The 24,478-nt window shown below is 48.9% G+C and overlaps 1 non-coding gene and 4 pseudogenes across 1 annotated transcript; all 5 read right to left on the bottom strand.

Annotated features, from left to right (window-relative positions):
* Window positions 1-2,809: 2,809 nt before the first annotated feature.
* LOC146994656 (U2 spliceosomal RNA) lies at window positions 2,810-2,960 on the bottom strand (annotated as a pseudogene).
* A 1,901-nt stretch (window positions 2,961-4,861) lies between these two features.
* Window positions 4,862-5,035, bottom strand: LOC146994655 (U2 spliceosomal RNA; annotated as a pseudogene).
* A 5,823-nt stretch (window positions 5,036-10,858) lies between these two features.
* LOC146994654 (U2 spliceosomal RNA) lies at window positions 10,859-11,009 on the bottom strand (annotated as a pseudogene).
* Window positions 11,010-12,905: 1,896 nt separating this feature from the next.
* LOC146994653 (U2 spliceosomal RNA) lies at window positions 12,906-13,098 on the bottom strand. Its single transcript, XR_015044232.1, has one exon. It is a non-coding gene; the product is annotated as a U2 spliceosomal RNA (small nuclear RNA).
* Window positions 13,099-15,000: 1,902 nt separating this feature from the next.
* LOC146994652 (U2 spliceosomal RNA) lies at window positions 15,001-15,181 on the bottom strand (annotated as a pseudogene).
* Between the last annotated feature and the right edge of the window lie 9,297 nt (window positions 15,182-24,478).

The raw sequence follows: 24,478 nt of genomic DNA, 5'->3' as shown, positions 1-24,478 counted from the left end.
CTGTAGGACCGGTAGGTGAAGGCGAATCCGGGAAGGACGGCTCCGGGGAGTGTTCTTCAAAGGAAGGGTTGGTTCCCAGATTGTCAGTCAAAGGCGCATCAACCTGTGGGGTAGTCCTCATGTCTGTTCCTGGAGGTGCGGCATCCTCTTGATAGGGCAAGGTATTAGGGTCTGTTGCACTTGTCGATTGGTAGGCAGTGGAAGGTCCATCAGTTCTAGCATCATCTTGGCGAGATGTACGGAATCGTGCAGTCCGTGCCTGTCGTCTTGCCGAGGTGGAGGGAAGGAGAGGCGTCACTAGAGGTGGCTGGAGTAAGCGCTGCCGTTCACGTCGGTGGCGTGCTTGGTGGTTAAGGAATCCACCCCGTGTTTGGCATGAGAAGTCGCACTGGGTACATCTCCAACGATGTTGAATGCCCGATTCGACGACTACGGGCCGGTCTCTAAAGCATTGATGGGTCGAGACCTTAACGGCGATGGGCAATAGGCAGTGTGCACACCAGTTCCGAGTGCTAGCAACATCTATGCCATGTGTGTACAAGAGGTGTCTGCAGAGCGAGTGGCGGAGTTGGGTCCAGCGTTTCGAATGGAATGTCCTATGGCAGTCCCTTTCGGTGCAGTGGAGTGTGTCTTGCATCGGGAAGAGTAGATGGACAATAGAGTCACGTCGGCAGGATGTCTCTGGGCAGGACTCATGATTCTCCACATGAGTGGGCATAGGCAAAGGCTCCCTCACTGACAGGTTCTGCAATGGCCTGCTAGGACGTGGGCCAGGTGCAATTTGCTCAGTAGAAGTCGTAGCAGCATGTGAGCGTATTACATTGCTGTCTGGTGCGGGCAATTCAGTAGAGAGCAGATCAGTCCTTTCTGAGGGAGTGAGGCATAGGATGAGGACGTCCGCATCAGTCGTGTCTCCAGCGCTGGAGGTAGTATCCAAGCGTGTCTGGCAGGGTACTTGAGGTGCGACATCGGATTCACCAGGTAGGTCTTTACTAGGCGAAGTGGTCACCGGGACAGTGGCAGTTAAAGCAGGTTGAGGAGCAGCGTCTGTTGAGCCAGAGGCAGTGCAGTCCGTGTGGACGGGGCCTGGTGCAGGAGCAGCGGGCGGTGAAGAAGCGGCGTCAGTCAGTGTCTCAGGAGTTGAGGAGGTAAAGTCATCGTCTCCAGGAGAGGTGGGAGGCGGAGCCTGTCTGTGACGGAGGTGACGATGGGACCGCAGCTGTTTCTTATTCAGGCAGGAGCGACCACAATCCGGGCAGGTGACGGCAGACGCCAGTTGAGGTGTGGAAGCATTAGTCTTTGGTCCAGGTATGACGGTGGGAGTAGAATTCCTGGCCGGGAGGGTGAAGTATGGTGTCGACGGGATTGACGTCTCCGAAGGTGGCAGCAAGTTCCTTGTGTTCTCCGCAGGAAACACCTTGGATTTAGCAGGTACGTTGGACGTCAGAGACTCCGTCCCCGCGGTGGAGGTGATCACTGCGCAGAGAGGACCGGTTGAAGCAGGATGAGCAGAACTCTCTCTCATGGATGGCGAAGAAAGAGCTTCAGCGTAAGTGCGTGGGGGTGAGATCGTGAGTGTGTTCGATGAGCAGGCATGACCAGCCGCCGTCCGAGCCCGTGTATGATGACATACGGGCGAGATCAATGACCCAGGAATGCTCGCAGCTACCCTTCTGTCAGGAGGTGGGTGGAGCTGACTGTCTTTCTCCTGCACGTGCGTCCTTGTATGCCTTCTGAGGCCCCTTCTGCTCGTACACTCCAATCCGCAGACGTAGCATGCGAATGTAGACTGGGGTGTGGTGGGCGTGTCCTTGGCAGAGGAGGACGTGTGAGCAGACTTGGCGAGTGATGAACCCTCTGGTGTCCTTCGTTCACTAGGTTGACAAGTGACCACAGGTAGGAGCGGTGTGCAGCCAGAAGTCTTGGCTTGAATTCTATCCAACAGTTGGCGTAAGTGTCCACCTTTGGAAAGGGGCGGTCCAGAGGGTGTAACGAAAGCTGGCACGTGTCTGGGCAAGGAGGACGACCCGGTGGGCGTGGCTTCACTAGTGGCGATACTCCCGTAGTAGTAGGTGGGCACACTCCTGGCAGACGAGCCGGCTCCGGGCAGGCAAGGCGTGGCACTAGGGACCACAGCGGCGACTCCAGGATGAGCAGTGGCACTAGAAGATGCAGGAACAGCTCTGGAACCTCCAGTGGCAATTTCGGGAGAGGCACTCGCTCCAAGGGCAGGAATAGCTCCGGCAGATCCAGCGACGACACAAGAGTTTCCATCGGAGGATCCATGGTCTGCAGCGGCGACTTGGGAAGTAGCCGGAACGGATTGGATCAATCCAGGGACAGATGCAACCGGGAAGGCTCCGGCCGTCACAGGGATGTCTTCAGAAGCTCCAGGGTAGGCAGGAATGGCCTCAGACAATCCGGGGGCCTCAGCTTCTGCATCAGGCGCACCAGGAGAGGCTCCAATAGATCCAGGGATGGCTTGGGAAGCATCAGCGGCTGATCCCGGAGCAAGAGGGACGACTCCATTGGATCCAGGGATAGCTCCAGCGGGAACGGCGGGCACTCCATGGTCAACAGCTGCTCCAGGGACTCCATGAACAGCACGGGAACAGGTTCCAATGGATCCAGCAACAGGACCTCCAGCGGGAACGGCAGGCACTCCACGGTCAACAGCTACAACAGGAACGTCTCCAGGGACTCCATGCACCGTATGGGAACCTGCTCCGGCATCCAGGACTCCAAAACTGGCTTCAGGAGACGGTGAGCGTCTTCCAGGGCTCCGAACTCCAGGCGGTGGGCGGGGCCTCGGCGGTGGGCGAGGCCTAGAAACAGGAAACATCTTTAGCCACCAGTCTACCTGTAAAAACAGTAAGAAGTGACCAAAAAAAGATGAAAAAGTATCGGCAACTTGACCGATTTACTACACTTTGATCTTAGCCAAAAGGCCGAGAAGCGATGCAGAATTCTCTGGCGTGATGAATTCACTTTCAATTTTTCATATTTCAAAAGTCCTGAGCATTCGTGCAGGGGGAGAAGGGGGTGCAGAAGACTCAGGTTAGCGAGTGCTGCTTGGGGTTTTTTTATGATATGTCGTTATTTCATCCTCCTCCTGTGTTACAAAAAAAGAGGTGTACAAGGATGACCAATTTCTGTCTAGTCAAGTGGATCATTTTGCGGTCCTTTCTAATGTTCCCATTCTGGAGGCGTCAGTCCCCTCCTCCTTGGGCGGGGCTAGTTTTAAAAAGCCAAGGACGTCAAAAGTTCATTTCATTCAAGATTCAATTGCAAATTTTATTCTTACTACAGCAAATGAACCACAATGCTGAAATATCCTCACAGATATTTCTACAATATCGCAATAACTTACAGTAGTTATATTGGACGTTTTACGGAAACGTTGGCCGGAACAAAATTCAAAGTAGAAAAAGTTAATCCGATCTCAACGCGAAATCGCTACAGTCAATAACAGCAGTAAGTAAACAACTGAATTCCGGTGTTTTCTCCAGCTTTTATAAGCTTATGCACCATGCAACATAATATTCTCGTATTTTCTCAATTTTTTTTCAGATGGGAAAAGAGGACAATGAAATATTCATGAAAGTGTTCATTTCTCTGGAGTAGCTTCCTCCTCCGAAAAATCTCATTCTTCACTGCAGGTGAATATAAAACAAATGTAATTACAAAGGCAATAAAAATAGCAAAACCAAAAATAAATAAATAAATATTCCTGGAGTTATCGAATGCCCATGCTTGGGAAGAAATTATTTTTTGTGATTAAACAAATATTGAGACAGTAAAATTTATCAGCCAAAACTGCATTACATAATGCCAGAGTTTGATTGACACAAACTCGACATGCACAGTCCAGCACATGGTTTCCAACTCAGAGATACTCTCTCTCTCTCTCTCTTCAGTTCAAACGTTGCACTTGAAAACACAGAGTGAAATATTAGGAACTTAAAACAATTAAACAAACAGAAAAATTACAAAAAACACTTTACAAATTCATTTGTAATATGTACAATAAAACAGTACTTTTTAATTTACAATTAATGATTACTTTGTATTCTACACTTCCACACTAGTGGCGGGCAAGCCATCTCAAAACTCAGAATAAACTGCTTCCTGCATAGTGCAGCCATCTATTGGCATTTTCCCGTTTGTTAATATTAATGTGCCAACAAAATAAATGAATGAATGAATAAAAACATAAATACAACAATCCTTAACAATAATTGTAGACCATTACAATTAGCTGGCGTTTAGAAATCATACAGAGACAAACAAAACATTAGGAAACAGACAGAAAAATCTTTGTTGCTGCAGTGTGCCTACAAACATTTTACACCCTTTTGAGAGTTATTTACAATAAAAAGGCTCGTGTGTTGAAAGAAGCAATGTGTATACGCGCGCTGTAGTGGGAAAGATCTGGCAAATGTGAATAGGAATTCTCTCAAACTTACATGAAATGAGACAAAAATGTTACTGCAAATGAAATTTGAGTGATATTTCGAGGCCGATCTTCCTTCAATCAGTCAGACAGAATGAGTAAGTTGTTAACAGTACGGGGAAAGAAATGTGGATTTTATGGGATTTCTGTAAATACGAATAAAACTTCGTATCTACAGAAACCAGAACTTGACACTGAAAAGAACGAGGGTTAAACCCGAGGCTCCAGAATGTTCCCATTCCGAGGAAAAGAACGAGGGGCCCGAGTTAAAAAAAAGGCAGGTCGCCGCACACTCGTACAAAGGTATGATGTTGTCAGACCTTCGGTTTTCTGAAATTTGAAGGGGCCATTTTAAAAGGACGTTTTCCTGAGGATGCAGTGGGTGAGTGAAGTTTCTGCTTTTTGGATATATTGTGGGCCGTATCCTGCAAGTAGTGCCATAGCAGGCCAACCCGTGGCGAGGGCGGAATAAATTCCTAACCACAAGCCTATCTGCAAAAATTAGTTTAATATCTTGACGTCATGTCGACGTCGTATCAGATATTAAGCTGATAAGAACAGATGTTTTTTATTGAACAATATTTTTGGCCACTTTACAGAAGAATGATATTTGCGTGGCAGAAATATCATTTTACAATTCTATTATACATTAATTTTCTATTTACAATTATTTACAGAGCGAAGCAGATATGTACAACAACTATTTTCAGAACCAAGCACTTATGTACAACATACTAGGTTTTTCTTTCTACTTACATATTTCGGGGGTTTGTACTTTGTGAACACTTAATCGGATAGTTCAGTGAGTCCATGTTAAATTTACCAGTTCTCCTGTCTGACGTCCGTGAGATGCTCCACATAGATATCCCTTGATTTACTTATTGTTTCACTTACGATGAGCTTTCGCATAAGTGATGCGTACTTCCTGCTGCAGATCCTGCTGAGAACTTTATCGTTGTTTGGATCCCATGATCCTAGTGCTCCGATTACAATTGCTTCTACGCGCACATCGTTGTATGTAGATTTCAGTGCTTCGATTAGCGGACGGTACTTGTTCATCTTCTCTCGGCGAGCAGCATCAAATGAAGACCGACGGTTGTCAAAAGCAACTGTTATGTCTAGGATGAGGCATGCGTTGTCTCTTGTTAGGATGATGTCCGGGCGTAGCGGGAGTCCTCTGACTGGCCGGTTCTCGGAGAGGAGCTGCCACCTTCCACTGGCTGCCTTTTTAATCCTCTCTACCACTGCATTGTGCCTCGCTTGGTAGAGACGGCTGTATCTCATGCAGTGGCAGAGGACATGCGGGAGGGTCTCGAGCTCAAAGTTGCATCTTCTGCAGCCACGGGAGCCATTCACATTGCGACGAACACCGTTCAGGGGGACGAGGTTTAGCCTTGCACGATGTATAAATCGCCAGTCGGCGAATCGTGTAAATGCCCCGTTCCGGAAAAAGTGAGAGCTTGCTTTGGCAGCCGCTGCGCATTCCATCGCCTTGCCCTGGTTGGGATAAGTGATGAGTTTCTCTGCGCGGGATTTCTTGATGGCATTCCGCAGGGTGCGGAATACAAGGCGTCGCTTGCCGGCTGTTATGGTGGTACCGTCATGAGAGATCTCCACAGTGTGGTCGTCAGAAATTGTCCACGTGACTTTTAGGCGACGGGCTGCGCTTCTGGCCGCGGACCAAACTGATGAAATTGGGTTGGAGGTGCTCCTGGGAAAGTCTTCGTCACATCCCGAAAGGAAAGCTGCAATCTCAGAGAAGGAAGGAACCCTTTTCAGTCGTCCACTTACAAGTCGCGTAAGGTCCTCCCAAGCGAGCTGTTGTATCCCAGGGTCCAATGAAGTGAGCAACTTGAAAGCGCTGTCAATCCTTGCTATATCTGAGCTTTCGGCAGCCAGCGGGATACCAAAGCATGCAGATTCCTTCGCGCCGTAAAGATATTCATTTGCCGCCTCGGGAGGTAGGTTGAGAGTCCTCTTTAGTAGCGGGCGCACATGTGAGTCAATCTTTGCCCAGTCGGTTTTCTTCAACCGGGCCGTCCTCATATCAAAATCCATTGATGGAAACACAAAGGATTTGAGCGCGTCAATGCGCTGCCAGGGAGCAAGTGAGGAATTCAGGATCATCTCGCATTTCTGTAGGTAAGTATTGAGTGCCTCGATGTCCGGTGGTTGGTTGAATCCAATTGGTTTCCCCAAAAATTCCTCACCTTCACCCTCACGAAGACACCTGATGGCAGTGCCGTCGATCGAGAACTGAGAGTGGCGGACACCCGTTGGGCGAGCTCCGGAGATATGTAGGGAGAAGCATTTTCTGGGGTTGATGTAGAGGCCAAGCTTTCCAACCAGGTTGTGCGTCAGATTGAGTTGAGTTTGCAGCTCCGCAGGGGAGGGCGCGAGTAGCAGTAGGTCGTCGGCATACGCCAGTATGCGGTGTAGAGGACTTTGCCCTTGGACTGCGACAAGTATCGGGTTGATGGTCAAGTTGAACAACAGCCCACTTAGGGGGCAACCCTGACGTACTCCGATGTCAATTGGAATTGGATCCGTGGGGCCTTCCTCTGTGAAGACGCGTGTGGACGCATCCGTGTACAGCTCCTGTATCAGCTCGGTGAAATGATTCCCAACTCCAGAGGCTCGAAGCGCAGCAAAAATTGCATCGTGGGGCACGGATCCGAAGGCATTGGATAGGTCCAATGACGCCAGGCAGGTGTCAGATTGGCTGGTCCGTGCTAGCTGGATTCTCTGCTGAACAACGAAGTTATTTTCAAACACCCCGTCGAAGGGTAGAAATCCCTTCTGTGACGGGGAGAGGATGCAGTTGTCGATGAGCCAAGAAGTGAACCGTCGTGCCAGGCAACCACAGAACAGCTTGGCAATCGTAACACTCAGCGAGATAGGACGCCAGTTTTTGATGTTATACGGGTCACCCCCTTTGGGTAACAGGATAGTACGAGAGTCTTTCCAAGCTGCAGGGACTTTCCTAGCTTTCAAGCAGATGTTGAAGATGGCTGCGAGTACTGTACAGTCCGGATCAACGGCCTTCCAATGGTTGTATGAGAGTCGATCGTGTCCGGGTGCCGAGTTTTCAGCTGAATAGAGTTTCCTTGCGATCTCTGCAGGAGAAAATGGAGAGAGGTCAAGCTCTCTGGGGAGAGGGGATGGTGAGGTGTACACTGAGGTGTCAACTCGGTTGTTGCATAGGGCAGCAGCAAAGTGATCTTGTATATCCTGTCTTCCAATTGGGCATCTCTGTGAATCATCCCCGCAAATCAGTCGGACCGCTCTGCGTCGGTTACGACGGTAGAGTTTCTGGAGCAACTTTGGGTCATCACGTATCTTGGCGGAATTGTTGTTGTTTCCAGTTACATCCTCGCTAGCGGGAGGAAGACGAACTGCACTCGCGGCGGCCATCAAGATCTCGTCAAGTAACGTGGAAAAGGCATCCCACTGCTCAGTGGTCATCGGGTCGGAAAACTCTTCCAGTCGTTCTACGAAGTGTTCAAGGGGGGACGTGACTTGTATTTCTACACCACCCAGTGGAGATCTCTCGGCATCATCCGATACGGCTTCTGGAACCGGTGAGTCGGGTGTAACTGTAGGACCGGTAGGTGAAGGCGAATCCGGGAAGGACGGCTCCGGGGAGTGTTCTTCAAAGGAAGGGTTGGTTCCCAGATTGTCAGTCAAAGGCGCATCAACCTGTGGGGTAGTCCTCATGTCTGTTCCTGGAGGTGCGGCATCCTCTTGATAGGGCAAGGTATTAGGGTCTGTTGCACTTGTCGATTGGTAGGCAGTGGAAGGTCCATCAGTTCTAGCATCATCTTGGCGAGATGTACGGAATCGTGCAGTCCGTGCCTGTCGTCTTGCCGAGGTGGAGGGAAGGAGAGGCGTCACTAGAGGTGGCTGGAGTAAGCGCTGCCGTTCACGTCGGTGGCGTGCTTGGTGGTTAAGGAATCCACCCCGTGTTTGGCATGAGAAGTCGCACTGGGTACATCTCCAACGATGTTGAATGCCCGATTCGACGACTACGGGCCGGTCTCTAAAGCATTGATGGGTCGAGACCTTAACGGCGATGGGCAATAGGCAGTGTGCACACCAGTTCCGAGTGCTAGCAACATCTATGCCATGTGTGTACAAGAGGTGTCTGCAGAGCGAGTGGCGGAGTTGGGTCCAGCGTTTCGAATGGAATGTCCTATGGCAGTCCCTTTCGGTGCAGTGGAGTGTGTCTTGCATCGGGAAGAGTAGATGGACAATAGAGTCACGTCGGCAGGATGTCTCTGGGCAGGACTCATGATTCTCCACATGAGTGGGCATAGGCAAAGGCTCCCTCACTGACAGGTTCTGCAATGGCCTGCTAGGACGTGGGCCAGGTGCAATTTGCTCAGTAGAAGTCGTAGCAGCATGTGAGCGTATTACATTGCTGTCTGGTGCGGGCAATTCAGTAGAGAGCAGATCAGTCCTTTCTGAGGGAGTGAGGCATAGGATGAGGACGTCCGCATCAGTCGTGTCTCCAGCGCTGGAGGTAGTATCCAAGCGTGTCTGGCAGGGTACTTGAGGTGCGACATCGGATTCACCAGGTAGGTCTTTACTAGGCGAAGTGGTCACCGGGACAGTGGCAGTTAAAGCAGGTTGAGGAGCAGCGTCTGTTGAGCCAGAGGCAGTGCAGTCCGTGTGGACGGGGCCTGGTGCAGGAGCAGCGGGCGGTGAAGAAGCGGCGTCAGTCAGTGTCTCAGGAGTTGAGGAGGTAAAGTCATCGTCTCCAGGAGAGGTGGGAGGCGGAGCCTGTCTGTGACGGAGGTGACGATGGGACCGCAGCTGTTTCTTATTCAGGCAGGAGCGACCACAATCCGGGCAGGTGACGGCAGACGCCAGTTGAGGTGTGGAAGCATTAGTCTTTGGTCCAGGTATGACGGTGGGAGTAGAATTCCTGGCCGGGAGGGTGAAGTATGGTGTCGACGGGATTGACGTCTCCGAAGGTGGCAGCAAGTTCCTTGTGTTCTCCGCAGGAAACACCTTGGATTTAGCAGGTACGTTGGACGTCAGAGACTCCGTCCCCGCGGTGGAGGTGATCACTGCGCAGAGAGGACCGGTTGAAGCAGGATGAGCAGAACTCTCTCTCATGGATGGCGAAGAAAGAGCTTCAGCGTAAGTGCGTGGGGGTGAGATCGTGAGTGTGTTCGATGAGCAGGCATGACCAGCCGCCGTCCGAGCCCGTGTATGATGACATACGGGCGAGATCAATGACCCAGGAATGCTCGCAGCTACCCTTCTGTCAGGAGGTGGGTGGAGCTGACTGTCTTTCTCCTGCACGTGCGTCCTTGTATGCCTTCTGAGGCCCCTTCTGCTCGTACACTCCAATCCGCAGACGTAGCATGCGAATGTAGACTGGGGTGTGGTGGGCGTGTCCTTGGCAGAGGAGGACGTGTGAGCAGACTTGGCGAGTGATGAACCCTCTGGTGTCCTTCGTTCACTAGGTTGACAAGTGACCACAGGTAGGAGCGGTGTGCAGCCAGAAGTCTTGGCTTGAATTCTATCCAACAGTTGGCGTAAGTGTCCACCTTTGGAAAGGGGCGGTCCAGAGGGTGTAACGAAAGCTGGCACGTGTCTGGGCAAGGAGGACGACCCGGTGGGCGTGGCTTCACTAGTGGCGATACTCCCGTAGTAGTAGGTGGGCACACTCCTGGCAGACGAGCCGGCTCCGGGCAGGCAAGGCGTGGCACTAGGGACCACAGCGGCGACTCCAGGATGAGCAGTGGCACTAGAAGATGCAGGAACAGCTCTGGAACCTCCAGTGGCAATTTCGGGAGAGGCACTCGCTCCAAGGGCAGGAATAGCTCCGGCAGATCCAGCGACGACACAAGAGTTTCCATCGGAGGATCCATGGTCTGCAGCGGCGACTTGGGAAGTAGCCGGAACGGATTGGATCAATCCAGGGACAGATGCAACCGGGAAGGCTCCGGCCGTCACAGGGATGTCTTCAGAAGCTCCAGGGTAGGCAGGAATGGCCTCAGACAATCCGGGGGCCTCAGCTTCTGCATCAGGCGCACCAGGAGAGGCTCCAATAGATCCAGGGATGGCTTGGGAAGCATCAGCGGCTGATCCCGGAGCAAGAGGGACGACTCCATTGGATCCAGGGATAGCTCCAGCGGGAACGGCGGGCACTCCATGGTCAACAGCTGCTCCAGGGACTCCATGAACAGCACGGGAACAGGTTCCAATGGATCCAGCAACAGGACCTCCAGCGGGAACGGCAGGCACTCCACGGTCAACAGCTACAACAGGAACGTCTCCAGGGACTCCATGCACCGTATGGGAACCTGCTCCGGCATCCAGGACTCCAAAACTGGCTTCAGGAGACGGTGAGCGTCTTCCAGGGCTCCGAACTCCAGGCGGTGGGCGGGGCCTCGGCGGTGGGCGAGGCCTAGAAACAGGAAACATCTTTAGCCACCAGTCTACCTGTAAAAACAGTAAGAAGTGACCAAAAAAAGATGAAAAAGTATCGGCAACTTGACCGATTTACTACACTTTGATCTTAGCCAAAAGGCCGAGAAGCGATGCAGAATTCTCTGGCGTGATGAATTCACTTTCAATTTTTCATATTTCAAAAGTCCTGAGCATTCGTGCAGGGGGAGAAGGGGGTGCAGAAGACTCAGGTTAGCGAGTGCTGCTTGGGGTTTTTTTATGATATGTCGTTATTTCATCCTCCTCCTGTGTTACAAAAAAAGAGGTGTACAAGGATGACCAATTTCTGTCTAGTCAAGTGGATCATTTTGCGGTCCTTTCTAATGTTCCCATTCTGGAGGCGTCAGTCCCCTCCTCCTTGGGCGGGGCTAGTTTTAAAAAGCCAAGGACGTCAAAAGTTCATTTCATTCAAGATTCAATTGCAAATTTTATTCTTACTACAGCAAATGAACCACAATGCTGAAATATCCTCACAGATATTTCTACAATATCGCAATAACTTACAGTAGTTATATTGGACGTTTTACGGAAACGTTGGCCGGAACAAAATTCAAAGTAGAAAAAGTTAATCCGATCTCAACGCGAAATCGCTACAGTCAATAACAGCAGTAAGTAAACAACTGAATTCCGGTGTTTTCCTCCAGCTTTTATAAGCTTATGCACCATGCAACATAATATTCTCGTATTTTCTCAATTTTTTTTCAGATGGGAAAAGAGGACAATGAAATATTCATGAAAGTGTTCATTTCTCTGGAGTAGCTTCCTCCTCCGAAAAATCTCATTCTTCACTGCAGGTGAATATAAAACAAATGTAATTACAAAGGCAATAAAAATAGCAAAACCAAAAATAAATAAATAAATATTCCTGGAGTTATCGAATGCCCATGCTTGGGAAGAAATTATTTTTTGTGATTAAACAAATATTGAGACAGTAAAATTTATCAGCCAAAACTGCATTACATAATGCCAGAGTTTGATTGACACAAACTCGACATGCACAGTCCAGCACATGGTTTCCAACTCAGAGATACTCTCTCTCTCTTCAGTTCAAACGTTGCACTTGAAAACACAGAGTGAAATATTAGGAACTTAAAACAATTAAACAAACAGAAAAATTACAAAAAACACTTTACAAATTCATTTGTAATATGTACAATAAAACAGTACTTTTTAATTTACAATTAATGATTACTTTGTATTCTACACTTCCACACTAGTGGCGGGCAAGCCATCTCAAAACTCAGAATAAACTGCTTCCTGCATAGTGCAGCCATCTATTGGCATTTTCCCGTTTGTTAATATTAATGTGCCAACAAAATAAATGAATGAATGAATAAAAACATAAATACAACAATCCTTAACAATAATTGTAGACCATTACAATTAGCTGGCGTTTAGAAATCATACAGAGACAAACAAAACATTAGGAAACAGACAGAAAAATCTTTGTTGCTGCAGTGTGCCTACAAACATTTTACACCCTTTTGAGAGTTATTTACAATAAAAAGGCTCGTGTGTTGAAAGAAGCAATGTGTATACGCGCGCTGTAGTGGGAAAGATCTGGCAAATGTGAATAGGAATTCTCTCAAACTTACATGAAATGAGACAAAAATGTTACTGCAAATGAAATTTGAGTGATATTTCGAGGCCGATCTTCCTTCAATCAGTCAGACAGAATGAGTAAGTTGTTAACAGTACGGGGAAAGAAATGTGGATTTTATGGGATTTCTGTAAATACGAATAAAACTTCGTATTTACAGAAACCAGAACTTGACACTGAAAAGAACGAGGGTTAAACCCGAGGCTCCAGAATGTTCCCATTCCGAGGAAAAGAACGAGGGGCCCGAGTTAAAAAAAAGGCAGGTCGCCGCACACTCGTACAAAGGTATGATGTTGTCAGACCTTCGGTTTTCTGAAATTTGAAGGGGCCATTTTAAAAGGACGTTTTCCTGAGGATGCAGTGGGTGAGTGAAGTTTCTGCTTTTTGGATATATTGTGGGCCGTATCCTGCAAGTAGTGCCATAGCAGGCCAACCCGTGGCGAGGGCGGAATAAATTCCTAACCACAAGCCTATCTGCAAAAATTAGTTTAATATCTTGACGTCATGTCGACGTCGTATCAGATATTAAGCTGATAAGAACAGATACTACACTTTGATCTTAGCCAAGAGGCCGAGAAGCGATGCAGAATTCTCTGGCGTGATGAATTCACTTTCAATTTTTCATATTTCAAAAGTCCTGAGCATTCGTGCAGGGGGAGAAGGGGGTGCAGAAGACTCAGGTTAGCGAGTGCTGCTTGGGGGTTTTTTATGATATGTCGTTATTTCATCCTCCTCCTGTGTTACAAAAAAAGAGGTGTACAAGGATGACCAATTTCTGTCTAGTCAAGTGGATCATTTTGCGGTCCTTTCTAATGTTCCCATTCTGGAGGCGTCAGTCCCCTCCTCCTTGGGCGGGGCTAGTTTTAAAAAGCCAAGGACGTCAAAAGTTCATTTCATTCAAGATTCAATTGCAAATTTTATTCTTACTACAGCAAATGAACCACAATGCTGAAATATCCTCACAGATATTTCTACAATATCGCAATAACTTACAGTAGTTATATTGGACGTTTTACGGAAACGTTGGCCGGAACAAAATTCAAAGTAGAAAAAGTTAATCCGATCTCAACGCGAAATCGCTACAGTCAATAACAGCAGTAAGTAAACAACTGAATTCCGGTGTTTTCCTCCAGCTTTTATAAGCTTATGCACCATGCAACATAATATTCTCGTATTTTCTCAATTTTTTTTCAGATGGGAAAAGAGGACAATGAAATATTCATGAAAGTGTTCATTTCTCTGGAGTAGCTTCCTCCTCCGAAAAATCTCATTCTTCACTGCAGGTGAATATAAAACAAATGTAATTACAAAGGCAATAAAAATAGCAAAACCAAAAATAAATAAATAAATATTCCTGGAGTTATCGAATGCCCATGCTTGGGAAGAAATTATTTTTTGTGATTAAACAAATATTGAGACAGTAAAATTTATCAGCCAAAACTGCATTACATAATGCCAGAGTTTGATTGACACAAACTCGACATGCACAGTCCAGCACATGGTTTCCAACTCAGAGATACTCTCTCTCTCTCTCTCTTCAGTTCAAACGTTGCACTTGAAAACACAGAGTGAAATATTAGGAACTTAAAACAATTAAACAAACAGAAAAATTACAAAAAACACTTTACAAATTCATTTGTAATATGTACAATAAAACAGTACTTTTTAATTTACAATTAATGATTACTTTGTATTCTACACTTCCACACTAGTGGCGGGCAAGCCATCTCAAAACTCAGAATAAACTGCTTCCTGCATAGTGCAGCCATCTATTGGCATTTTCCCGTTTGTTAATATTAATGTGCCAACAAAATAAATGAATGAATGAATAAAAACATAAATACAACAATCCTTAACAATAATTGTAGACCATTACAATTAGCTGGCGTTTAGAAATCATACAGAGACAAACAAAACATTAGGAAACAGACAGAAAAATCTTTGTTGCTGCAGTGTGCCTACAAACATTTTACACCCTTTTGAGAGTTATTTACAATAAAAAGGCTCGTGTGTTGAAAGAAGCAATGTGTATACGCGCGCTGTAGTGGGAAAGATCTGGCAAATGTGAATAGGAATTCTCTCAAACTTACATGAAATGAGACAAAAATGTTACTGCAAATGAAATTTGAGTGATATTTCGAGGCCGATCTTCCTTCAATCAGTCAGACAGAATGAGTAAGTTGTTAACAGTACGGGGAAAGAAATGTGGATTTTATGGGATTTCTGTAAATACGAATAAAACTTCGTATTTACAGAAACCAGAACTTGACACTGAAAAGAACGAGGGTTAAACCCGAAGCTCCAGAATGTTCCCATTCCGAGGAAAAGAACGAGGGGCCCGAGTTAAAAAAAAGGCAGGTCGCCGCACACTCGTACAAAGGTATGATGTTGTCAGACCTTCGGTTTTCTGAAATTTGAAGGGGACATTTTAAAAGGACGTTTTCCTGAGGATGCAGTGGGTGAGTGAAGTTTCTGCTTTTTGGATATATTGTGGGCCGTATCCTGCAAGTAGTGCCATAGCAGGCCAACCCGTGGCGAGGGCGGAATAAATTCCTAACCACAAGCCTATCTGCAAAAATTAGTTTAATATCTTGACGTCATGTCGACGTCGTATCAGATATTAAGCTGATAAGAACAGATTCTTTATTTAAAATATTCCATGCCATTTTACACAGCATTGATCTGATCATGGCGTGTCAGACAATGACGCACGCAGTGCGATTTTCGTTATTAATAAATAATATAAAGAATTTCGACAAAAAGATAAAACAATGAAGACGTAACAATATAATTTCTTTAACGTTATTTACAATAAAATATTTAGCATTATGTACATCACTGGTTGTTTTGATTGTTTTGGCGTGTGCCTGTTAAATGTTCGATATAAATGTCTCTCGATGCCCGGATGGTTTCGCTAACAATAAGTTTGCGCATTAAGTTTGCATACTTATTTGTGCAGAGACGTCTCACAACTCTGTCATTTGCCGGATCCCATGATCCTAGAGCACCAACAACAATGGCCTCGGTACGAACATTTCTAAACTTTCTTCTTAGAAGGTCGGCAACAGGACGATATTTGGTCTCCTTCTCAGTTCTTGCATGTTGAAAAGAGGCGAGTCGATTCTCAAAGGCGACGGTCACATCAATAATGAGGCAAGAGTCGTCTTTGGAAAGGACAAGATCGGGTCTCAGGGAAGATCCTTCAATAGCCAGATTCTCAGAAAGGACGTTCCAGCGACCAGAAGCAGCATCCTTTAGCCTCTTGACGATGGAATTGTGCCTGTTCTGGTAGAGCCGCGAATACTTCATGCAATGACAGATTACATGAGGCAGAGTCTCCTCTGGAAAGGGGCAGCGACGACATGCACGGCGAGTGCGATCCCATGGTTTGGAGGCGTTCAGTGGCACGAGGTTGAGGCGGGCGCGGTGGATAAAGCGCCAGTCGGCAAAGCGAATGAACGATCCCTCATGGAAGAAGTGTGAGCTTGCACGTGCAGCCGAAACGCATTCCATGGATTTTCCTTGACTTGGGAGATTCACCAAATCTTGGAGCCTGCAAGATCTTCTAAGGTGACGAAAGGATTTGAAAATAGAGTTCCTGTTGCTAGGAAAGATGGTAGAATTCCCACAGGAGATGGAAGGGCAGCCGTCGTTGTCAAAGCTCCAGGAGATGTTAAGGCGGCGAGAGGCAGCGCGGGCAGCAGACCATAGTGAAGAGGTGGGGTTGCTGGTGGCGGCGAATGGTCCCTCATCCGATGCAGAAAGGAACTGGCTGACGATAGAAGGAGATGGAGACAGCTGGATCCGAGCGCGAATGTATCCACAAAGATCATCCCAAGCAAGCTTGCGAACGAGTGGGTCCCTAGATGTTAGGAGCTTAAACGCACCGTCCACAGCAGCAATGTCGGAGTCTTCGGCGGCAAGAGGGACACCGAAGGAACCTTTCCCGGAGAGGCCGTAGAGATAGTTATTGGAGGCTTCTGGGGGGAGGTTCAGGGTCCTTTTAATGGCAGGCTTGAGGAGATCGTCGATCTTTTTCCAGTCAGTTTTGGAGAACTGAGACGTCCTCATGTGAAACAGGAGCGACGGGAAGAAGAAGGTCTTAAGAGCATCAATCCGTTGCCAGGGTGCCAGCTTAGATTCAGAAATACACTTGGCCAGTGACAAGAAGTCGCGGAGTTGGGCACGTGCAGGCGGGAGGTTGAAGCCAATGGGCTTACCAAGAAACTTGAAGAATTCACCCTCTTTAAGTGCAGGAATTGGAACTTCAGAGATGTAGAAGGCAGTCGGAAGAACACGGGAGGAGCGAACAGCAGAGAAGTGGAAGGAGCGGCACTTCTTGGGGTTCAGCAAGAGATTGAGCCTGGAACATGCATCTTGGACCCGGAGGAGGTCATGCTGGAGTGCTTCAGGAGAAGGCGCCAACAGGAGGAGGTCATCAGCATAGGCCAGAATCTTTGGAACCGGAGACATCGATTCAACACAGCGAAGGACGGGGTCGATGACAAGGTTGAATAGGAGTCCGCTAAGTGGGCAGCCTTGGCGAACCCCAGCGTGGATGTCGACAGGACAGGACGTGCCATCACTTGACAAGAAGGAGGTGGTAGAGCCACTGTAGAAGGACCTGATGAGGGAAGAGAAGTCGTCACCAACACCGGAGTCAGAGAGAGCAGCATAGATGGCTGAGTGTGGCACGGATCCAAAGGCATTAGAAATGTCTAAGGATGCTAAGCACAATTCAGACCTGGATCGACGAGCTAATTGGAGTTGACTGTGGAGGATGAAATTGTGTTCAAAGACACCATCATGAGCAAGGAAACCTTTCTGGCAGGGGCTGAGAACGTCGTGTGTAGAAAGCCAGCTGGAGAAACGACGTGCCATGCAACCAGCAAAGAGCCTTGATATGCACGAGCTAAGGGCGATGGGTCGCCAGTTGTCAATAACGGAGGGGTCCCCATCCTTGAAGATAAGAAACGTGCGAGAGGACTTCCAAGAGGCCGGAATGCGTCGCAGCTTCAAGCAGATGTTAAAAATAGCACAAAGTGCCTTGCATTCGGGGTCGACATCTCTCCAGTGTCTGTAAGAAAGCCGATCAGGGCCAGGCGCGGAATTTTCACAAGCCATCAGCTTGGAACGCACTTCAGAAGGGGAGAACGGCGACATGTCAACAGGAGGACGATCAGAAGCATGCTGGCAGAAGATGGAAGTGTCTGCATCCCGTGGAGAGTACTTTTCAGAGAAGTGGGCAGCAAGATCTTCCGCAGGAATCGCACAGAAAGAGGAGTCACGTTGGGTGATGAGTCGGAGGGCTCTCCGACGATTCATCCGGTAGATCCTCTGTATGACACGGGGATTGGAGGCGTCCGGTGTGCGGCGAAACCCAGACTCTTCAGGAGGCACAGGTGGAGGGAGCTTGACAGTATCAGAGGCAGAGGAGATGATGGCATCAAGGCAGGTCTCGAATTCGGACCAGGTGTTATTGTCATCTGGAGCAGAGGAGAGGCGCTGGAGGGTCTCGCTGAACTGCAGCAGTGGGGAATCATCCGGAAGCAGGGTGTCAATGGAGGGAACAGTCGCGGAGTCACGAAGGCTACCGGAAGGAACGGAGAATCCATCATCAAGGAAGCTTGAATTGAGAAAGTCGTCCGCTGGAGCAGAGAGCGAGAGAGCCGGCGAGGAAAGTGCAGGAGAGACTGGAGAAGCAGAAGGAGATGATCTTCTGGCAGGAGAAGCAGGAGTACCAGGTGAAGAAGTAGGAGATGAGTGAGGACGCTCTGGAGAGACTGCAGCAGAAGGAACAGGAGGCGAGGGTGCGGCAGTCGAGGCAAGAGCATCATTCATAGGAACGGCGGGTACAGCAGGCGGAGGAGCAGGCACCGTGGAAGCAGCAGCAGGAGAAACCTGGGTAGGTTGTTGGCGTGGTCTTCTCGGTCTTTGAGGGACAGGAAGAGGGAGAGCAATATTATCAGAGGTAGCATTACGTTCAGCTCGCTGATGGAAGGCAGAGTGGTTGAAGAGACCTTTTCTGGAAGGACAGGAGAAGGGACACACTGAACATTTCCACCGGAACGAAGCACCAGACGAGAGGACAGTAGGAGAAGAACGGAAGCAGGAATGGGAAGACACCTTGTTCACCAAGAGCATGCAACAGTGACTGCACCATTTCATGCAGGAAGAGATGGGAAGCTGATGCTCCTGGAGAAGGTGGCGTGTGAGAGACTTCTTCATCCTTGACCAGGAGTTGGACCTAAATAGAAGGCTGCAGTTTACTTCCGTGCAGGAGAAGACGTCGTTGACAGGAAAGACGAGATGCAGCGTAGAGTCGACCCGACAAGTGGAATCATGACCGTGAGGGCCGATGTAGGTGGTGTCAAGGCCAGGAAAACTGGGAGGAGGCGAAGTTCTGGGGGCGGCAGTCGGAGAATCAGAAGCAGGAAGCCGGAAATCACGAGGAGAGTCAGAGCTGGGAGAGGATCTGTGACGTCGGTACCAGTGGAAGCGCAGCTGTTTCTTGTTGATACAGGACATTCCATAGTCACCACAGATGATCAAGGCAGGCGGAGGAGGAGAAGGGGAAACGGAGGTGCTGGCATCCGGCAGACAGGAGGACACGGCAGTCGGATCACTGGCGCAAGATGAGGAACCTGGGGCAGACGTCACAGGGCAGACAGGAGGCAAGATGTCGCCGCTAGGTGCAGGGACAACTGTGCAATCAGGAGACATCGTGGAAGGAGATCCAGGAGGAGGCGGTCCAGAGCAGGTATGTTTGACAGCAGCACGCGAACGAGTGTGGTGGCACACTGGCGAGTCAGAGGAAACATCAAAGAGAGAAGAGGCAGGCGAGTCAGACGAAGATCCAGTGGGATGAAGATCCAAGGTGGGAGACTGTGAAGAGCGGGGTCCAGGAGGTGAGCCACAAGAGCGACGGTAAACTGAGTCAGGCGACCTTTCGTAGATCTTTGCTAGGAGTTGCCTGAGATTACCACCTCGTAGCAGTGGAGGACCGGAAGGCGTGGCAGCCGCAGCAACATGTCGGACAGGAGGTCTTGAGCTGGAACGCATAGCAGAAGCATGGTTTTCAACAGGCAGACAGGTGACAGAGCAGGGCTGAGGTGACGACACATCAAGAGAGGAGCGCATATCCACAGCAGGTATCGTAGAAGCCGTAGGCAACATCCGAGGTAGGCCAGGAGTTGTTGGCGACGGGATTCTGGGCGGACGAACCGGAACTGGAATGTAGTCACTCGAGGAGCCGGCATCATTCGGTGGTCCAGGCATAGCTGAAAAAAAATGGAGAGAAACACAGCAGCACAAAAAGCAAGAACAAAGCACTTTTGGCAAGATCAAACATAAAACAGTCAGAGGGCAAGAGCAACTGTCGAAGCTTTGGGTGGATCTGGTAGGAAAAAAAAAAAAAAAAAAAAAAACATAACCAGGGTAGGCGGAGAAACTAGCGCGTGCAACTAGCCGATTTGGATGGAAATTGGTGTCGAGCTAAGGATTCACTCAGCCGAGTGGCTTGTCTGCTAAGACACCAATGGAGGTAAGTCCCTGGACCCACGACGAACTGGGGGTCGAGGCACCTATCGAGACTAAATACTCGAAAGGAAAAACCATTGACAGGAGAGCAAAGACGATGACCAGGACTTGGAAGATTACGCCCCACTAAAGGCCGTACCCAGCCGGGTGTCCTTTTCACATGGATGGGTAATCGGAAGCTTACTCGATCCCTGACCTGTGGCAGAACACAGGCTAAGGGCTCACGGCTACTCCGGGACACTAATCCGAGTAAGCATAAAAACCAACCAGTTAGATCGAAACTAACCTGGACATGGGAAAAATAAATAAAACGAAACAAACGATAGCGGAAGGAGCAAAGAGATAGGGATGAAATAAAGGAAAGACCACGCCCACCATAATAGTGAGTTTGTGCAAAGGAAAAAACTAAGGGCTCAACGAAAGCATTTTAACACTAAATAGCGAAAAAATACTAAAGAAGAGCAAGAATAGACAGGAAAGAGGTAGAAAAAGTTAGACCCCACCCATCACATGGATTAACCGAAAACGGCTAGTTCGGTGATAGCGGGAAAAGACACCTGCACGCTCACAGGGAAAGGAAAGGTTCCTACTGACGCAAGTAAAGGTCACCAACCCATCAAGCATCAGTAGGAGAAAAAGAGACAAAATAAAGCAAAACTTACCAAAGATCCACCTTGGCTCCGCCCTCCGGACGAGGCAACTACTCTATCAGCATATCCACCGGTGAACCTATAAAAATAAATCAAACCGGCAAATTAAGCTGATAAGAACAGATGTTTTTTATTGAACAATATTTTTGGCCACTTTACAGAAGAATGATATTTGCGTGGCAGAAATATCATTTTACAATTCTATTATACATTAATTTTCTATTTACAATTATTTACAGAGCGAAGCAGATATGTACAACAACTATTTTCAGAACCAAGCACTTATGTACAACATACTAGGTTTTTCTTTCTACTTACATATTTCGGGGATTTGTACTTTGTGAACACTTAATCGGATAGTTCAGTGAGTCCATGTTAAATTTACCAGTTCTCCTGTCTGACGTCCGTGAGATGCTCCACATAGATATCCCTTGATTTACTTATTGTTTCACTTACGATGAGCTTTCGCATAAGTGATGCGTACTTCCTGCTGCAGATCCTGCTGAGAACTTTATCGTTGTTTGGATCCCATGATCCTAGTGCTCCGATTACAATTGCTTCTACGCGCACATCGTTGTATGTAGATTTCAGTGCTTCGATTAGCGGACGGTACTTGTTCATCTTCTCTCGGCGAGCAGCATCAAATGAAGACCGACGGTTGTCAAAAGCAACTGTTATGTCTAGGATGAGGCATGCGTTGTCTCTTGTTAGGATGATGTCCGGGCGTAGCGGGAGTCCTCTGACTGGCCGGTTCTCGGAGAGGAGCTGCCACCTTCCACTGGCTGCCTTTTTAATCCTCTCTACCACTGCATTGTGCCTCGCTTGGTAGAGACGGCTGTATCTCATGCAGTGGCAGAGGACATGCGGGAGGGTCTCGAGCTCAAAGTTGCATCTTCTGCAGCCACGGGAGCCATTCACATTGCGACGAACACCGTTCAGGGGGACGAGGTTTAGCCTTGCACGATGTATAAATCGCCAGTCGGCGAATCGTGTAAATGCCCCGTTCCGGAAAAAGTGAGAGCTTGCTTTGGCAGCCGCTGCGCATTCCATCGCCTTGCCCTGGTTGGGATAAGTGATGAGTTTCTCTGCGCGGGATTTCTTGATGGCATTCCGCAGGGTGCGGAATACAAGGCGTCGCTTGCCGGCTGTTATGGTGGTACCGTCATGAGAGATCTCCACAGTGTGGTCGTCAGAAATTGTCCACGTGACTTTTAGGCGACGGGCTGCGCTTCTGGCCGCGGACCAAACTGATGAAATTGGGTTGGAGGTGCTCCTGGGAAAGTCTTCGTCACATCCCGAAAGGAAAGCTGCAATCTCAGAGAAGGAAGGAACCCTTTTCAGTCGTCCACTTACAAGTCGCGTAAGGTCCTCCCAAGCGAGCTGTTGTATCCCAGGGTCCAATGAAGTGAGCAACTTGAAAGCGCTGTCAATCCTTGCTATATCTGAGCTTTCGGCAGCCAGCGGGATACCAAAGCATGCAGATTCCTTCGCGCCGTAAAGATATTCATTTGCCGCCTCGGGAGGTAGGTTGAGAGTCCTCTTTAGTAGCGGGCGCACATGTGAGTCAATCTTTGCCCAGTCGGTTTTCTTCAACCGGGCCGTCCTCATATCAAAATCCATTGATGGAAACACAAAGGATTTGAGCGCGTCAATGCGCTGCCAGGGAGCAAGTGAGGAATTCAGGATCATCTCGCATTTCTGTAGGTAAGTATTGAGTGCCTCGATGTCCGGTGGTTGGTTGAATCCAATTGGTTTCCCCAAAAATTCCTCACCTTCACCCTCACGAAGACACCTGATGGCAGTGCCGTCGATCGAGAACTGAGAGTGGCGGACACCCGTTGGGCGAGCTCCGGAGATATGTAGGGAGAAGCATTTTCTGGGGTTGATGTAGAGGCCAAGCTTTCCAACCAGGTTGTGCGTCAGATTGAGTTGAGTTTGCAGCTCCGCAGGGGAGGGCGCGAGTAGCAGTAGGTCGTCGGCATACGCCAGTATGCGGTGTAGAGGACTTTGCCCTTGGACTGCGACAAGTATCGGGTTGATGGTCAAGTTGAACAACAGCCCACTTAGGGGGCAACCCTGACGTACTCCGATGTCAATTGGAATTGGATCCGTGGGGCCTTCCTCTGTGAAGACGCGTGTGGACGCATCCGTGTACAGCTCCTGTATCAGCTCGGTGAAATGATTCCCAACTCCAGAGGCTCGAAGCGCAGCAAAAATTGCATCGTGGGGCACGGATCCGAAGGCATTGGATAGGTCCAATGACGCCAGGCAGGTGTCAGATTGGCTGGTCCGTGCTAGCTGGATTCTCTGCTGAACAACGAAGTTATTTTCAAACACCCCGTCGAAGGGTAGAAATCCCTTCTGTGACGGGGAGAGGATGCAGTTGTCGATGAGCCAAGAAGTGAACCGTCGTGCCAGGCAACCACAGAACAGCTTGGCAATCGTAACACTCAGCGAGATAGAACGCCAGTTTTTGATGTTATACGGGTCACCCCCTTTGGGTAACAGGATAGTACGAGAGTCTTTCCAAGCTGCAGGGACTTTCCTAGCTTTCAAGCAGATGTTGAAGATGGCTGCGAGTACTGTACAGTCCGGATCAACGGCCTTCCAATGGTTGTATGAGAGTCGATCGTGTCCGGGTGCCGAGTTTTCAGCTGAATAGAGTTTCCTTGCGATCTCTGCAGGAGAAAATGGAGAGAGGTCAAGTTCTCTGGGGAGAGGGGATGGTGAGGTGTACACTGAGGTGTCAACTCGGTTGTTGCATAGGGCAGCAGCAAAGTGATCTTTTATATCCTGTCTTCCAATTGGGCATCTGTGAATCATCCCCGCAAATCAGTCGGACCGCTCTGCGTCGGTTACGACGGTAGAGTTTCTGGAGCAACTTTGGGTCATCACGTATCTTGGCGGAATTGTTGTTGTTTCCAGTTACATCCTCGCTAGCGGGAGGAAGACGAACTGCACTCGCGGCGGCCATCAAGATCTCGTCAAGTAACGTGGAAAAGGCATCCCACTGCTCAGTGGTCATCGGGTCGGAAAACTCTTCCAGTCGTTCTACGAAGTGTTCAAGGGGGGACGTGACTTGTATTTCTACACCACCCAGTGGAGATCTCTCGGCATCATCCGATACGGCTTCTGGAACCGGTGAGTCGGGTGTAACTGTAGGACCGGTAGGTGAAGGTGAATCCGGGAAGGACGGCTCCGGGGAGTGTTCTTCAAAGGAAGGGTTGGTTCCCAGATTGTCAGTCAAAGGCGCATCAACCTGTGGGGTAGTCCTCATGTCTGTTCCTGGAGGTGCGGCATCCTCTTGATAGGGCAAGGTATTAGGGTCTGTTGCACTTGTCGATTGGTAGGCAGTGGAAGGTCCATCAGTTCTAGCATCATCTTGGCGAGATGTACGGAATCGTGCAGTCCGTGCCTGTCGTCTTGCCGAGGTGGAGGGAAGGAGAGGCGTCACTAGAGGTGGCTGGAGTAAGCGCTGCCGTTCACGTCGGTGGCGTGCTTGGTGGTTAAGGAATCCACCCCGTGTTTGGCATGAGAAGTCGCACTGGGTACATCTCCAACGATGTTGAATGCCCGATTCGACGACTACGGGCCGGTCTCTAAAGCATTGATGGGTCGAGACCTTAACGGCGATGGGCAATAGGCAGTGTGCACACCAGTTCCGAGTGCTAGCAACATCTATGCCATGTGTGTACAAGAGGTGTCTGCAGAGCGAGTGGCGGAGTTGGGTCCAGCGTTTCGAATGGAATGTCCTATGGCAGTCCCTTTCGGTGC

Source organism: Stegodyphus dumicola, chromosome 11 (genome assembly GCF_044657685.1).
Source record: "Stegodyphus dumicola isolate Sdum_Otavi_A_Nest chromosome 11, ASM4465768v1".
Taxonomy (NCBI): domain Eukaryota; kingdom Metazoa; phylum Arthropoda; class Arachnida; order Araneae; family Eresidae; genus Stegodyphus; species Stegodyphus dumicola.
The sequence above is the reverse complement of the archived record's forward strand: the minus strand, read 5'-3'. Positions and strand labels throughout refer to the sequence as shown.